The sequence below is a fragment of the Petaurus breviceps genome, unplaced genomic scaffold, assembly GCF_028583685.1.
Source record: "Petaurus breviceps papuanus isolate PSGF00001 unplaced genomic scaffold, PetGlider_PUasm1.0 90730, whole genome shotgun sequence".
Classification (NCBI taxonomy): Eukaryota; Metazoa; Chordata; class Mammalia; order Diprotodontia; family Petauridae; genus Petaurus; species Petaurus breviceps.
In genome coordinates, this window is record NW_027187324.1 from 3,684,161 (window position 1) to 3,698,187 (window position 14,027).

Below are 14,027 nucleotides of genomic sequence, written 5' to 3' on the forward strand. Positions count from 1 at the left end.
TAAAGGAGGGAACGCATTGAAGAGAAGGATCTGAGGATGGATAGAAGGATTGAAGGAGAAAGGTACCTGCTAAGAGAAATAAGAAAAGTTAAATGAAAGAAAAATGTAAGGCAAAGTTTTGGGGGAGAAGGTGAGTGTGAGGAAAAAAGTTAGTTGAATATGTCTGTCAAGTCAGTTCAAAGGTAATACAAGCTTGTTAAATGGCTAAATGAGGTCGCAGGTGATTCCTTCTGAAGTCATAAATAATTTTATTTTAAAAAGAGAACATGTTTATTTTTTAGCTTCAACTACCTTCTTTCCTCCTTATGTATGACATTTTTTTTTATCTCCTTATTTCACTCAGGTTAGAAGTGCAGGAAGTTCTTCTGATTTTATGGGCCCAGTCTTATTCTAATGGATTGACATGGGAGTGTTGACCTTCATTTCTGACCTTTAATGATTTGTTCTCTCCTTTGACAACCTGGGGGTCCCTAGTTCTGGGACCTCAACATATTAATGCCAAATTTATTGTAGATTCTGGCTCAGTCGGGTCCACAGAGTCTCACACCTTCCTAGATTTAGGGATCACTGGGCTCAGCTTCGCTCATAGTAAGGATTATAGGTATGCGTTAACATATCCTGATCCTCTGCATGACTTTCTTTTAATCACCAACCTCCTGATTCAGGTGAGGTATCACAACTGCCTCTTTAGATACTTTCGCTAATCAGTCACAACCACATCCTTTTTCTGCCCATTCACGTCCCTTTTCTGATTGTTTTTGGTTGAATATTTTAGAACCCTTAATTGCCCCAGTTTAACTAGAGCATATAGGGACATTCCTCCAACCTTTCTCTTATCTTCTAGCAAAGAGACAAGTATGAAAACTGAATACAGATTACAGTTACTTGGTCATGGAAAAGCTGCACATGTAATGCAAAAAGAAATGTCTGTTTTAACAAACAATATTGCAAAAAAAAAAAGTCTGTTAACAAAAGAAATGTCTGTTTTCTTCCCTGTGCACATAACCTAAGACATTATAAATAATCACCTAAGATTTGTGAAAATGAATTGCTACTATGAATTTATGGTTATTATTTCAGCAGAAATGATGTTGTCTGGGGTGGCTAGGTGGCGCAGTGAATAGAGCACTGGCCCTGGAGTCAGAGGACCCAAGTTCAAATCTGGCCTTAACACAAAACTAGCCATGTGACCTTGGGCAAGTCACTTAACCCCAATTGCCCTGCATTTCCCCCTCCAAAAAAGCTATAAAAACAAACAAAAACAAAAAACAGAAATGCTGTTTTCAGAAGGAATTTTAAAGACCTTACAAAAGCTAATGAAGTCTTGGGCAAAAATCTGAAGTTCATGGGGTACAGGTGACATTTCCATTGCTACTACTGCCTATTGAAATTAAAATAGACAATATGGGGGAAAAATGATTTGACCAGTGAACAATGGATTAAGAAAATGAAAGATGATGTATGACAATGGATTTTGGATTTCTGAACCAGTTCTTTAAAAAAAACAAAACAGGAATGATGGGAAATTAATCAGAAATAGAATATGCCTAATAAAAGCTATTTGTTTTGAAAATATGACTGAAAACATTTTAAATGGAAAATGAATTAGTATGAAGTATCTTCAAAGTAAATGTAAAAATAGAGAAAACAATTATGGTAGCTTACCATACATGCACAATCAATAAGCATGCATTAAGTGTCTGTAATGTGCTAAGGTCTAAGATCTAAACTGAGCAGTGGGGATACTAATGTAAAAATGACAGTCTTTGAGACAATATATTTCTGCAAGCATATACAGCATATCTACTGTGTATATACACCTACATATATATGTATATATGAAGCCAGAGAGAGAGAGAGACAGAGAGAGAGACAGAGAGACAGAGAGACAGAGAGAGACAGAGACAGAGACAGAGATGGAGAGAGAGACAGAGATATAGACAGAGGAAGGAAGGAGGGAGAAGAAAGAAAGGGAGAAAGAGAAAAGTGGAGAGGAAGGGCATCAGTAGCTAAGAGGATCAGGCAAAGGCCTCATGTAAAAGTCAGTACTTGGCCATAGTCTCTAAAAAACAAGGGATTCTGAAAGGAGGAACTAAAGAAAAGGTGCAATCCAAGAATTAGGGACAGCCTGTTCAAAGACATAGTACCAGAGATGGAGGGTCCAACTGTTACAAATAGGAAGAAGGTCCGATTCACTGCACCACAGGATACAGAACAGGGAGTAATACATAAGCTCATAAATGAAAGTTGAGACCTGTTTCTGAATTATTCTAAATGCCAAACACAGGAATTTCTATTTGAAACTGGAATAAATAAGGAGCCACTGAGGATTATTTAGAAGGACAGTGAGGTGACTGGAAATGCCTTAGGGGAAAAAAATCACTTTGACATTTGTTTAAAGGATGGATTGGAAAATGGACCCAGGACTTGCTTGAGCAAGCAAGATCATGCCATTGAGATAGAACTGGCAGCTATGCCTATGAAGATTCACTTAAGGCAATAAACTTTGCAAATCAAGAACAGGGATTTTCTGTTCACTGACGTTTAAATATCGATACCTGTGCTGTCTACTTCACTGAGTTATAATGGTGATTCAATGAAAATTTTTTAGAACTTTGTAATCCATCAAAACCTATTTAAGTTTAAGTGGTTACTCTTATACTCTACTCCTTTAATATATTGGTTTGTTTATTTGTATCCCTTATGACCCTCTCAATAGCATTTCAACCCGTTACTTCCTTCTGACACTGCAGGTGTAGACTTTTTGTCTGGAAATCTGAAAAGTTTGCTACGTTTGAAATATACAGGAATCAGTCTTTCCTTACTTATTATTTCCTATTAAAATTAAAGGAGGTCTGCCTGGGCATCAGACCAGATGATATCCATATAATACAGTTTGGTATGGATGCAGTAGTGTTGGTGTTAAAGTTATGGCTGTAGAATTATTTCCCCAGTGTGAAAAATAGAGTATCAATAAAACTTCTGGCAGAATGAACATTTGATAATAATGCCAGTAATGGGGGTGAACTGTCTCTGAATGGTCAATTGTTGATATGGCTCATTGTATATTTAAAGCATGTCTAGAGTTGTATTCACGTGTCTATTGTTCAGATGTCTGAAAGAAATTCTTGAAAAAAGGCCGTGAAAAGGTTGTGAAGAAAACTAGAGGTCTTTTTTGTGTTTTGTTCATCTTTTTCACTGACAGTAAAGTAATGGAAACTTCTGATGATTGGGTGATGTCTCTGTAGGGAAATGAAAGGTATAGACATTCAGCAATTGGGAACAATTTTGTGTACAAACTTCTGACTTGAGGAAGCAATTTTTCCAAAACCTAGGATTTGAAAAGTCACCAGTGCTATCTGTGCAACTGATTTTCCTTAAGAAATAAGTTACTCACTAATGTAAAAGATATTTTTTTCTTCAATAGTTTTGGTAATTTCGGCCACCTAGACCCTGAAATATTTCTACTCTTTATTGAGTGTGCACTAGAATTCACTGAAAAAAAAGAGACCTATTGGGATCTCTGAGGAACAGATCTCTCTCTCTCTCTGTCTGTCTCTCTCTGTATGTCTCTCTCTCTGTCTCTCTGTCTCTGTCTCTCTCTGTGTCTCTCTCTCTCTGTGTCTCTCTCTCTGTGTCTCTGTCTCTCTCTCTCTCTCTGTCTCTGTCTCTGTCTCTCTCTCTCTCTCTGTCTCTGTTTCTGTCTCTCTGTCTCTCTCTCTCTGTCTCTCTCCCTGTCTTTCTCTGTCTCTCTCATGAAAGACACAGTGATCCTATTTCTGTTTAATAAGGTTTTGATAAGCAATACTAGGAAAGACCCAAATGTCCCCTACTGCTAAAATAGTAAATCTTAAACCTATCAAACTGTTGTTCCAGGCTACCATACATCTTTAACTTACATTTTCAGCTTTTTCTTCTACCAGTAAAATTTTAAGGTCAGACTGGGTGATTTCTAAAGTCCTACCCAGTACTAGATCCTAATGCCCTATGATCCAGTTCCTGGATGAGGACTCTTCCAGTCAGATTAGTTTAGAGGCAGTTTATTAAAGTGTAGTAGCATAGGGGACTTGGAGTAAATATCCACGTTTGAATCTCTGCTCAACCACTTTTTAATCATTATAAACTGCAGTCACCACATTTAATTTCTCTGAGTCTTAGTTTCATGATTCATTAAATGAATATCCTCATAAGGTTTTTATGAAGGACGCAATTTGACAAAGATATGCAGTATAATTATTGTAACTTTCACTGTTTTCACCTCTATACCTTTGATCATCTCATTTTCATTTTTTAGATTGTTTCATATCCTATTTAAGTAAATCCTAACCATCCTTTAAAATTTAGTTCAAGTCTCTCTGAAGTATTTTTCCTCACCTCTGACCATGGATATATAGTTCTTTCCTGTAAACTGTTATACACATTGTCTTAATATTCATTTCCCACTAATATTCTGCTTTGCATTGCTAGTTACGTTTCCATGCTTCTATCATTCTCCCCAAATAAAATTTAGACTCCTTGAGGACATTCAATATATTTAGGGATTTTTTTTAGTTTGAATTTGTTGTTTATCACCTTACTTTCTAGCACAATTCATCTAAAAATTGGATAGGTATTCAATCATTTTTTTTTTTCTGGACTGATCCATTTGATATGTCTGAAGTTCTAGGGATAGAAAAGAAGATTATATATTATAGCTTCAGGAGTGAGGAAAATACTGCCCAAGATTCTTTCAGGGACTGATACATGAAGAAGTCATGTTATTCTCATAGATTCCCTCAACTAAAGAGAGAGAGACACTACAGTAGACTCTATTGTTGAAAACCACCACAGTTATGACTTTTTCATATTTATAGTCATTCAACATTTCCCATTTTAGTTTGTAGGAGATACTGAATTTACTAAACACTGGTGCTAATATATAAATGTAGCACTTTTGGTCTATTTATGTTTGAATCCCCAAAAAGCTACCCTAATAAGCTGTGAGTAGCATCTCATCTGATGTTTACTTTCATTAAGCCCAAGCAGAAAAAGCATGCTTGTCCAAAGCAAAAGACATTGAAACAAACAAGAGAGAGAAGAAAGTGATACCCTCCTCTCTTTCCCACTTTCCCAAGGTAAGTATTACTAGCAAATAGGGAGGAGAATGTACACATACTGGAACATTATGGATGAGGAACATGCATGATGATATAATCATGTAGGAAAAATCTGTGGCCTAGGCACATGTATAATTAAGACAAGTCATATATGTGCATGGTACAGTCATTGACACTTTCTGTTGTATATGCATAAATACTAAATAACACAATCCATGATGATGACCCAGATATGTAGATAGCAATACACCACCTCCTAGAAATGCTTCAGGACAGATGGTGCTCAGCTTGTGTTTGTCTTTCATTCCTGAAGAGGACCATGACATCAGAGAAATGATGACTAGCCAGTCAACCCAAAGGAAAAAAGGCAACATTTGGCTATTGAAATGTACTGTCCCGTAGGCAGAGCACCCCTAGGTAAGGATGGAAAGGAGTGAAGAGGAGACGAGAGGAAAGGAGAGGAGAGGCTACTCACAGATTGTGTTTGTCCTTCATTCTGGATGAGGACCATGACATCAGGGAGATGATGACATGACTTGCACTTAACTTGGATTTGAGTGAGGGAGGGCTGTGCAAGGTCACCAGCCTCACTTCTCCTCCAGAACCATCTGGGTCCAGTAGCAAGATGTAGATCAGGATGACTAGAGGTGGCCCAGGATGCAATGGGAGACCCTGGACCCTGTAGGCTAAGTAATTTTCATGTTCTCACTTTGAGTGAGGTAAAACCCATTCGGTGAGTAGGCCTCTTTGTTTGGTTATACAGTGTATTAGTGTCTCAATTTCCCCACATCCCTTCCAACATTTGTAATTTTTTTCTTTTCTGTCATACTAGCCAGTATGATAAGTGTGAAGTGATAGCACAATATTGTCTTGATTTGCATTTCTCTAATCAATAGCGATTTACAAAATTTTTTCATATGACTAGAAATAAGTTTGATTATTGTCTGTTACTATCCTTTGATCCTTTATCATTTGGGGAATGGCTCTTATTTTTTCTAAATTTCGCTCAGTTCACTATATATTTGAGAATTAAGACCTTTTTTTAAAGATACCTGTTGTGATTTTTCTTTTGTAGTTATGACTACTAACTGTGTATTTCCCTCCATCTTATTTGTCCTTCTGTTTATCCTACTCTCTCCTTGCATCCTGTCCATCCTCAAAAGTGTTTTGCTTCTGACTTTTTCCTCCTCCAGTCTACCATCCCTTCTATTAGTCCCTTCTCTTACCCCTTCCCATGCTACTTTTCTGTAGCATAAGAGAGATTTTTATACCCAACTGAGTGTGCATGTTTTTCCCTTCATTGAGTCAATTCTTATGAGAGTCAAGTTCAAGTGCTCCTGCCTATCCCTACCCACCCCCACTCCGTCACATTATTTTTGAAAGGAAGTGGTAATACAATGGAATTTTGGGGGAAAAATGAATTTTATGGCACCAATATCATTGGCTGTTTCTTCCCAGAACCTCCTTTTTAAGGAGGCAGCTTATACCTGCTATGTCTTCATTCATTTCAAACTTTGATCTTAACTCTTGAACTGTATTTTTTTTTCTATGATGCGCCTAAAAAGATTGTGCCAGACCTAGACTTCACAGAGTAACTAACCTCTATTTTAAGGAGACAGCCGGGCTAAGTGTGCCTTCATTTCTCTGCAAGCTATACTTCTGACTCTCCTTCCTTCACTCTCTCTATAATACCTTGGCTCTGGGTACCTTCATTCACTCCTAATCATTCTAAGTATTTTCTCCCATTAGATTGTAATCTCCTTGAGGGAAGGAGCTATCTTTCTTTTTTATCCACTATATTCCCACTGCTTAGCATAGAGCCTAGCACATAGTAAGCTCTTAATACATGTTTGTGGACAACTTTGCAACCATTATGAATTAATACATTATTTTATAATCCTTGACAGAGAAAATGAAAACATTTCACAACCTAAATAGATGCTACTCCGTTGGCTTGATAAAAAGGTCATTGGAGGAAAGGACCTATGGATTGGTATGTGAATTATTTTGTAAAGGATTAAAAATAAGATAACAAATATATAATTTTATATAAATATAACACAGATAGATAGATAGATAGATAATGGATGGATGGATGACTGTATAATGTTTTATTTTTTACAAAACTCTTTATAAGTAATTATGAGAAAACAAATTCTCTGTATCTGAAGTGAGGACCTGCAACAGTGACTTTTTAAAACTGGAAATTTGGTCTGCCTTTATGGAAATTTATTGTATCTTTTTCCCCCTTTTTCTATCTCCTTCCCACCTTACTTTGCTGAACCCAAATAAAACTGCTATATATGTGTAACAAATCTCTGTCCAGGGAATTGAAAAGTAGAGGAGGTTATGAATTGGACTAAATTGTTATGGATAACTATTTACTGAACTTGTTTCACAGTTCAGCCTGTAGGGGTTATATTATCCACCACTATTCCAGCAGGAGGATTGATGGATTGCTACGGTATGCATAGTGCCTGTATGTCCTTTGGATGAAATGGTTTTGCTGTCTGAAATATCTGTGAGAACTCAATAATTAATCAACGCATAACCACCTACCTTACACAATAATGTGACCAATGAGAAATAAGACTAAATTAATGGCATTTTAAAAAGCCAGAGTTCAGTAGGCTTTCATTTATTTTAAAAAATAAAACTAACAATGATTTGGAAATACTGAATCTACAAGTTCACTAAAGTCTCTCAGATTTATTAGCTTTACTGAAGGGTCTAATTTCCAGGTGTAAAGAAAGGAAAAAACCTAATTGAATGTTATCTGTAGTGATCAGATATATAATTTAAGTCAGTCTACCTATGTCCAATTCTCATTATGAATAAAAAATAAATTCTGTTGGTCAAAATTTTGCAATTTGATTCTGTGTATTACTACAAAATATTGAGGAATTTAAGAGGAATTATGTTGCAGGATATTGAACATAAATTGTTCATAAAAAGTGTGAATATGACACTACTTAAAAGACGCAAATTTTACCCCACAAACAACATTTCAAATAAATGGCATAATACATCGACAGTAGAAAAGTTAATATCTATTTTTAGATAGTTGAGATTTTTCCCTTTAGGGTGTTACTAGGAGAAGATAGCCTGGAAGAAAGTAAAGGTTATATTTGTTTTCACTGTCAGAGAAATAATAGAAATAAAACCTTGATTTGATAAATTGAAGAAGACTGTATTAGTTAAATAACAATATACGTTTTGATAAATTGTATGACAGATATAAAAAATTTCCTTGAGGTCATTTAGTCTACTAATGTGGAGTGAGGGTAGGGCCTGAAACTTGTGACATTAACATAAAGTCAAGACCAAAATTTACTGTTTTAAGATTAAAGTGTTCTGGGTCCTAGACATTTTTATCATCCCAAACCTGGAATCATTTATTCCACTTGGTTAAGTTAGGAGTAAAAATGTGATTGCTTTTTTTAAAACCCATTCATGAACAAATATTTGTTTGGGCCTTTCCTGATTAGTTTTGCTATGCATAACCTTTCACATTATTGGATATCTCATACTGGATGGTTCTGAAATATTATTCTGCAAATACAGACAGAATAGGTAGTAGCTTTAAACTTAGCTTTTGTCTCTCTGCAATATGGACCAGTTTTTCATTTTCTACAAGTTAATTATATTTGATGAACCTTGTCCTGTTAACTAAAAATCTATTTTCCCTCTGATAGTTCATTTTTGTACATTTGTTAGGTGTATGGGGGTGATATTAGATATTTTCGTCTAACAAAATGAGTAACTGGCTATTCATGTTACCCTCTTAAAGGTTATTGTCTTTTTCTGGGCATTTATCTTAACAATATACTTCTTTTAAACCAGTCTTACGCATCCTTTTAGTCTCCCCACTACTTCATTCTACTATCACAAACATAGAAAGATAGATATTGATGTGTATTTATATGTGTATATATGTTATATGCACACACATGCACACACAGTTATATATGCTTGCATATTATACATATACATACAGAAATATGATTTTACCAGGTTAGAGAAAGCATATGTAATATAATGCCAAGGAAAGGCAACTTCCCAAGGTTCAGAATACTAGCATAGGTGCTCTCCATTTTATTCAGTGACCAACCAAGAACAGAGAAGATCAAAACATGACATCATTCCAAATACAGCATTTACTAAATGTGATTAAATAATCTCCAAGTACTACCCCACCCCAGGTCCAATCATTCAATCAATTACAAAGTCTCTGTTCTAAATACTTCTCCACCCCTAGGCTATACCTTAATTAAGTCCACCACAAAGTCCCTCTTCTCAAATGGAGATTAGTTTCCAAACATAAGGTCAAAAGTTCCCCACCCCTGGATCACAATTGAATCTACCCCAGAGTTACATCAAGTTTAAACACAGCACTTAATACCCAAATGGAGGTCTTTTCTTCATCTTGACACGAGGCAAGTTCTCAGCAATCTTAGTTCCTGGGGAGACAAGGCTTAGCAAGGCCATAAGATACATTGCCAATCCCTTCATGAATTTATCCTCTGTCTGTAGAACAGTCCTAGAACCTCTGAACACATTAGCAAAGCCCTCTCCCAGGATTTCTGTAAACATACAACAAGAAAATCCTTCTTCAGGGCTTCTGAACCAACAGAAAGGTTCCCAGACCCCTGCAACAACAGCACTGTCCTTCACCAGTGGACAGTATTCACTCTGTCTGCAGGACAGTCTCCAGACCCCTGCAACAACAGCACTGTCCTTCACCAGTGGACAGTATTCACTCTCTGACTGCAGGACAGTCTCAGGGCTTCTTAGCGAACAGCCAGGTTCCAGGACTTCTTCAACAAAAGGACTGTCTTTCACCAGTGGACAAATCTGGCAAAACAACATCAAAACAGACAGACAAAGTACCAGCAAAACAGCCATGTCTCCTCAGTCCTTGGCAGCTCAGGGGGCAGGTCTCAAAAGTCCAGGGCAATTCAAAGTGGCCACCAGGAATTCTCTTAGTCTCTCTCTCTCCAAGAGGTGCTGCTTCCAAAAAGGTCTTCCGCCTCTCTCTTGTCTCTCCAAATCTACTGTCACCACCTCCTCCCAGTTCAGGACTTTCTTTTCAAGTCAACAAGTCCATCCCACAGGTGGGATTAACAAGCTCTGGGTTTTAACACAATCAATTTGAAAAACTAAGCCAATACAGGGGAATCTTTAAATGCCATTACTATCACAGCATAATGCAAAATCTTTCTGAAGCAATGTGGTTCGGTATTTTTCTATAACTTAATCTTGGAGAACTGTTCACTGAGAGACTTAACATTTGACTTGTTTTCCTTTTATTCTCTTCTCCTTAGAAGTTTTAAGGATACAATTTTTGTTTGTGTAACAATCATTTCCAGACTTCCGCACATTCCACTGAAATTTCCCTTGTAAACAAATAAAAATCAATCAACAGAACAATTGAGCACAACAGTCCCTATTATCTTCCATCTCTTCTGAGAGAAGTCTTTTATCACCTGGTCTCCAAGGCCAACATTGGATTTTGGATTACTATGAGTTCAGTTCCTTTTTGAGGAATATTATTGTTTTCCCTTTCACCCTGGGCCAAATAACAATAACAACAACAACTTCAGGTCTTTACTATCTTCTAGATAGATTTATTTCTCTAAATTTTTCTTTTGAGTCCGGGCACCATTCCAGTTGCTGTGGTAATTACTGAGTTTAATATGTTTTGTGTCAGACGCCAGGAGCTCCTCTGAAGTGCTCTTCTGAAACCTCATAGTGCAATGGGAACCCTGAACTCTCAAAGGAAATGTAGACAATATAAGTCCTGTTATGTTCTACCAAGTTGTAGAGGCTTCCAACATGGATCTGGCAGTGTACTGCATACTTGTCATATGGAACCCAGCCTAAGTGGGCATTGAATTCAGAGGAAGGCCCACCACCACATGTTGTGGTGTGTGCATATGTGCCTTTTTTGTTTTGTTTTTAAATCAAAGCAGGTAATTATGACCTCTGTTGGTGGACAGTATACCTATAATACTAAAATGACCATTAAGTAAAGCATACAAATACTCGTGTAGTCATTTAAAAAAACAACTCTAGAAATTAGTTGAATGCCCTAGGAACACTAGGGAAAAAATGAAATGTAGACTCACATATGCAAGCCCTACTGCAGCTTTCCAACCTTGCTAAGCCTACTCTCAACAAAATTTGAGCATGAGAAAACATAGTTTAGCTGCAACGAATCATGTCACCCCCCCAAAAAAAAGTCTATTACTATTGTTGTTTACCTCTTTGTACCTTTGTTTTCATGTCTATGTCTCTATGAGGAGCAAAGATAACTAATCAAAAGCAGGGGTGTTTTAGTAGAGATTTGTATTCCACCAGCACCTTAGTGCATTATCTCTTACTCAGGCCATGTGGACCAGCCTGAAAACTGATTAGAGACCAAGAGGAACTAGCACAGTAGTTGAGGTGGAGGATGATGTTAATAGTGGTGTGGGATCAGTATCAGTACGAATTATGGCTTTAAAGTATCATGCTTTATTATGATGCATTGTTAGCAATATCTAAAATGGTAAAAACAGTTTAAAGTTTGAAAATGTCTAGCATGATAGTTTATTTCACAAACCCAGTGAGTTAGGTGCTCTTATTACCCCTGTTTACAGAGGAGGAAACAGACTGAGAGTGGTTAAGTAATGTTCTTAGGATTACACAGCTGTTAGATGTTTGGGGAAGGATTTGAAGTCATGCCTGCCTTATTGGAATTCTGTGTGCACTTCAGTACATTATGTAGCCACCTCAGTACTAAAGACCTTCCTTTGGAGAGGAAAAGGAGAAGACAAGCTGAGTTACCCAATTAGCTGGGTCCCCCATTCAGGCAGCTTGGTCTCCTCACAGTCTGTGTTTGTCCTTTGTTTTCCAAGAGGACCATGGCATCAGGGAAATGATGACTACATACATACACATATACATGCATATATTATATACATGTAGTAGTATCCTAATTTTTCTCAAAAACATACTTATATATGATTTTTAGAATCTTATTTTAATGATAAAATTGAATATCCATGAATTTCCCTATTATGATTTATGATAATGGTTTAAATATAGGTTATATAAGATTATAGAAACCATGCCAGTAGCAATTAACAAACACTTGTATCTACTGTGTGCCAGGCACTGTGCCAGGTTCTTGAGATACAAAAATTAAACTGTCCTGCCTTCAAGGAGCAATTATTCTATGGGGGGAGACAACATCTACATATCTGAAAATAAATAAGTAAAGGCATCTTAAATCTATATCACAGAAGAAAAGAAGTATTCTAAAGTCAGACACTTGGATAGTTGGAGGTGGGGAAGACAACTATGTAGTGTAAATGTAGCCCAGTGGGACTGAGACCTGTAGGGGCATAATGTGTACTTGGAGGAAAAGAAAAGTTAAAACAGGACCAAATACAAACTACACCTTCAACCCCAGCTTTTGACCTCAGCAACCTAGAAGTGGGATATAAAATATGAAGCCAGAATACCACTGTGGTTCATGCTCAGGTTCGAGATTCTCAGAAAGTCATGGATGTATTGTGGGACGTATGTTCAGAAGAGTAAGGTACTTTGAGTACCCTAAATCTGGATTTCATTCCAGACAGTCTCCACGAATTACCATTGTAACTGTGGTTGGAGGCAGGACAAAAGAGAAAGCAAGGTTATTTCCAAAGTAAAAGATAGACTTTCCATTGGAATTACCTGTGGTATAGTGAGAAGAGCTTTGGATTTAGCTTTAGAAGATGTGTATTCTAGTTGGGGCTAGGCCTAGTTGAGCAAGTCACTTGACAACTATGAGATACAAACAATTCATGGGATAATCAATAATAATATTTGTATTAAATTCTTCATGGGGTTATGGCTTGGATAAAATAAGGTAATTTACCATAATTAACTATAGAAATATGTCCAGTTAGAGAGAAAGAGAAAATGGCACAGTAGAGGTGGAGGATCATGTTAATAGTAGAATGGGATCAGAATCAGTATAAATTATGGCTTTAGAGTAATGTGACTTATTATAGTTAGCAATATCTAAAATGATAAAACATTTTAAAGTTTGAAAAGTGCTTAGCATGATTATTTAGCTCATTTAGCTTGATTATATTATTATTTAGCCTATTTAGCATGATTATATTAGCTTATTTCATAAACCCATTGAGTGCTCTTATTTCAAATTTCACCTTTGGGGTTTATATCCTTTCATCTGACATGCCTAGCTGATGAAATACACAATTAAAACCTTATTGGACAGTCCAGAGTAAAGGTGAAATTTTAGACACTTAAACTTCATTAGTTGATTAAAGTCTATATGGAGGTTTGACACTACTGCTCACACCTTGCTCCCAGATACTCTTTTCTGTTGTTTTTCTGACCTGTTTTTTGCCCTTGCTGTCCTCCTGTCCGATCTTTCTGTGTCTCCCTTGCCAGTTCCTCATGCATGCTGGTCCTCTATTAATGAGTGTGTTCCAGGGCTTCTTTTCCCTTTTTATACTTCCTCTCTTAGTGATATTCTCAGCTCCCATGTGTTTAATTATCATCTCTACAGGTGACTCTCAAACCTACATTCCCAACCCTCATCTTGGAAATGATATAAAAGGGATTCCTTTCAGACAAGCTAAGGTAGTTAGTCCTTTCCTAATGCTCTAATTCCTTTAACTTATTACCAAATATCAGTTGTACATATCTACTCAGATGTCCCAAAGGCATTTTAAATTCAATATATCCAAATAAGAATTCCTTATTTGTATAACTTAGGCAATTGACTTGATCTCTCTATTCCTCAGTTTTCTTATCTAAAGATTAGATGGCCTCTAAGGTCCTTGCCAGTTGTAAGTCTATGATATTATGATCTCCCCATCAAAACCTCTCTCTCTCTCTCTCTCTCTCTCTCTCTCTCTCTCTCTCTCTCTC